The sequence below is a fragment of the Orycteropus afer genome, unplaced genomic scaffold, assembly GCF_000298275.1.
Source record: "Orycteropus afer afer isolate SDZICR_OR568_19922 unplaced genomic scaffold, OryAfe1.0 scaffold00029, whole genome shotgun sequence".
NCBI classification, from domain to species: Eukaryota; Metazoa; Chordata; class Mammalia; order Tubulidentata; family Orycteropodidae; genus Orycteropus; species Orycteropus afer.
This window is the reverse complement of record NW_006921616.1, coordinates 14,501,311-14,505,975: the sequence shown is the minus strand read 5'-3', so window position 1 is coordinate 14,505,975 and position 4,665 is coordinate 14,501,311.

Here is a 4,665-nt window from a genome sequence, read left to right as displayed (position 1 = left end):
GAGAGAGATGATTTGGGTGAAATTTTGCAGGGAAAATTTGGTTTCCATTCAACGTTTCATACCCATTTTGTTTCATGACATTGATTGCAATCCCCACAATATAAGAACTCTCTTCCCACTTCCTCCCTGTAGTTACCTTTTCTCTGTGTCCTTTTTTCCTATGAATTCCTACCCTCTGAGCTATCTCCCTGTGCAAATGCTGCCCTTCTGATCTCCCATAATTGATTGTTTGAAGGAATGTACCTACCTGGTACATTCACCTTATATGCCTGTCTATTGTTTGGCTGGAAGCCATAGGAGTAAGTTCAATTCCAGGCCTGAACGTTGACTAGAGGCCATAGTCTCCAGGGTTGCAGCAGTCTCTATCAGAGTAGTAAGCCTGGTCTTTTTTTTTTTTTTTTAAATGATTTTTAGGTTTGTTCCTCATTTTTTACACACTCTATCCAGGATCTTCAAATTTGAACCCTTTCTTAGGGACTGGCATTAGTAGCCGAGCACCATCTAGTTTTATGGTCGCAGGATCCTATAGGTTCTTGTGATCCACTAGTCCTTTGGACTGTTTCCATGTGTCTTTAATTTTCTTCTCTTCTTTGTTCTGGACAAGTTCTCCGATTCCAGTTGAGGTGCTTGTTTTATTAAACTGCTTTGTAGAAGATTTCTTGATTTATCAATTAAACTCAAGTGTGGTCAAGTCAGCTCTAACTCATGGTCAAACCATGAGTGTCAGGTGAGAACTGTGCTCCATGGAGTTTCCAGGGGTTGATTTTTTGGAGTTGATCCACCAGGATTTTCTTCCAAGGCATCTCTGGGTGGATTTGAACCTCCAGTCTTTTGGTTAGTAGCTGAGCACATTATCTGTTCACAGCACCTATGGACTCCAATTTATGATAAGCCTCATCTTTAAACACGGTTTTATCAGAATGATATGTACTATGGCATATCAATGCCCTACAGCTAAGTACAAAAAGAAATGTCGAAATGTGAATATTACCATTTTGTTTAAAAGTCACCCACAGACCTACTGCTGGTATAATTTAAAAAACCTTGGGAAATTAAAAATAACTGCAAGTCAATAACATTTTGAATACACACTGTGTGTACAACACTAGATGTCCCATTACATATAAGGAATGTCATAAAGGAGAGAGAACATGGCGAAATAACCAGTTAAAAAACCAGTGGAAGATAAATCCTATTTGATAGCAATAAAACTTTATAAAACTAGGAATTAGGAAATGTATAGGCCTTTTCTGAAGAAGACAACTTTACCAAATGACACTTAAACAGAATGAAGCAAAAGAACAAATGTTCACACATGGGAAGATACAGTATTGTACCAATGCCACCTTCCACACAATTAATTTTGGGGTTTAATACAATTAAAATCAAATCACAATGGACTTAATATTTGGACTTTGACACTGACCAAAATTAAAAGACAAATGACATTGTCAAAAATGAAAATGAATGATAAATTTTGAAGAGAAAAATTTACATTATACTTGCCAAACAGCTAAAGTTTTTCAGTTCTAAGGAGTCCTCATAAATCCTGAAGGAAAAAGATAAGTAATCTAATAAAAAGAAACTGACAAAGAACATGTCCAGACAATTTACAAATGACTAATAAAAATATTTTAAAATATTTTACCTCATAAAGCATAAGAAATACATTAAACAGTAACACAATTATTAGCAAAATGAGTACTTTTGTTTTCTCTACCAGGAGTGTAATTTGATTTGAAAATATAGAATATATCAGCTTATTCCCTTCAACCCAGTAACTCACGTTTAGGAATTTATTTAAAGGAAATCATCAGACATAGTCTGAAAAATTTCAATGAAAGTGTATTCACAACAGGTTTACTTATGATAATGGAACTTTGAAAATTTTTAAATAGGTGAGATATATAATGGGATACTAGACATATTTTAGTAAGTTAAAAATCTTTAATGGGGTTAGAAAATACTCTTTTTGTAAAGTTGTTTATTGAACATGATCAATTTTATTTAAAAATATACAAGCTAAATATACATAAATGAAATCTCCAAATAAATACATCAAAAATTAACTATCTCTTAGGAGCATGTGTATGGACTTTTTTTAAAAATTGCTATTAAAATTTTTTATACTTTCCAAATATTTTGGAAAGTGTGAACTGATAAAAAAAATTATATATCTCTAATACAAATAAAGAGACCATAAAAATACATATGCCTAGCTATTACAGCAGAGATATATGTTATTTGTGTGTTTCAGTACAGAAAAAAAAAAAGAAAAAGAATCATTTAGTGTGGTGATTCTCAGCCACGGGCCATTTTGCCTCCCAGGGGATGTCTGTCAACGTCTGGAAACATTTTTGATTATCACAGCCTTAGCTGGAGAAAGGGGGTTTCCTACTGGCGTCCCCTAAGTACAGGCCAGAGATGCTACTGAAAAATCCCACATTACACTGGACAAAGACTTCTGTGGCCCAAAATGTCACTAGTACCAAGCTTGAGAAACTGTGCTCCAGGATGAAACTGTGAGGTTCAGATTCTAAGAACTGCATCTGCCTCTTAAATCCATTAATGGTTTCCTGCCCTTTGAACACCACTGGCAGTCACTATGTCTCATCCATAAAATGGAGCTCACAACAACTTTACAGGGATTAGATGAGAGAAAAGGAGGTTGTGGGACTAAGTGAAGATAGGAGACGTGAAAAAGTGTTTTGGAAGTAAATCTTATTTAAGAGTAAGGAGTAATTACTAATCACTATTATTATTATTTCTCTGTGCTTTGAAGCAATTTTCTTAGGACTTAAGTGTTGCATAAAAGTTCTGTGGACAGTGTGAATCTGACTCAAATCTATCTCCTGTTCTATGCATTAAACGCATAAGAGAAGTTCATTACAATGGGCATTAAAAACCAATGGTCACTTTCAAATATAAATCGCCTTCCTTTTTTGGGGAGTTTTTGCTCTTTTTTAATTGTCAATTTGGAGTATTTTTATAACTTTTTTTCCTGACTCACATATGCAGATTTCAGATTCCTTGCCTTTTTCATTATGCAAAGTATACTCTCTCTTTGAAACCAAAAATATTTATTACTTTCTATTAGGAAGTTGCTAGTTTTTTTTTTTCCTGAAAAAGAACTTTTGTGATTAAGTTAGTTTATTTCAGAAAATCTAGAGCCGTAGTGTTAGCCTGTGGTGTTCCATGCATTCTCTAATTCTAGAAAGGGTGTGTGTGGAGTGGTGCCTGGCGAAGTTAGTTCTCATTGGTTCCTGCTGCCTTTTGGATGAGATCTGTTTTTAACATCAAGCTCACGTAACTCAAAGTGTTACCTGTCTCCCCCATTAGACCTTCTCCTATACTAGATAATACAGAATTCTTAGCAATGTTTATCAATTTAAATTTTAGTATAATATGTGATAAATAGAGTTGTAAACCACTTAAATGCAGTATTTCTTGCATTATATGAATACTAACAACAACACTACTTCTGTAGTGATACTGCCTCAGAAACCCAAGGAGGGGATGCTTTGAGTCGGATCCAACTTGACGGTAAATAACAACAGAAACAACAACAACAAAATTATTTTGTAAAATCTTTCTACACTGAATTACAGCATTTAAGATAACAACAACAAAATATTGCCACTGAGTTGATTCCAACTCATAGTGATCCTCATTGGGTTTCCACAGAAGGAAATCGCCCCACCTTTCTTCCTTGGAGTGGCTGGTGGGTTTGAACTGCCAACTTTCTGCTTGACAGTCAACTTTAGGAACTGCACCAGCAGAATGCCTTACAGCATTATTAGTTCAACATTATTAGTAATTGCGTGGAAGCCTTTTTTGATTTCTCTCCTTCTTTAATTGCTACTTCATTCTTAAAGAAGTTATTGATGTAATTTCACAAATACTAATTATCGTAATATTGTAGCTGCAACACCAGAAAATTTGACTAAATCAGCAACTGAAAACCACTGGCAGCAGTGAAATCAACAGTGAGTGCTTTTTGCGCATACAGACGAAACCACGTGACTCAAAGGTCATTGTAATTGGATAATAGTGACAGCACTGACCACACCAGAAGGTTCATAAAGTAAATTAACATAGAGTTTTAGCCTTATGGGTACACTGATACATGTAAACTGGGCTTAAGAAAAATGTTGTTGTTACAACTAACTGCAGGGATAGTTTTATAAAAAATGAATAAATTTCAGCTGAAACAGTGCACAGAAATTTTACAGACAGTCATTTTGGTGTCACCAACTCTGACAGTATTAACTGATTTGGTTCATACCCCTGTCATGCCCCTAATGACGCCACTGCTTCAGCTAGCTCCAGAAGGCCACTCCTCCACGATCTCTGCTGCTTAAGTTAGGCCAGTGGTGTCACTTGATGGGTGGGGAGTGGTAGGGGGTGATGGAGGTGGTGCTGACTGCACTAGGTGACATTGTATACTTATGTGGGTAATATCAAAATGACACTAGCATCTGTGGTAGCAGTGGCTTGTGAGCCTGCATGGCAGAAAGAGAGGCCCAAGGCAGTGACATCACTAAGGCTAGTGTCACCCATCATCCAATGTGATAACTCTTTACTATACACCCCTACTTCTTACCTTCACCCACCCCTTCATCATCCACCAGTCAGGGTACAGGTGGCAGAGCCATGGCAGCAGCC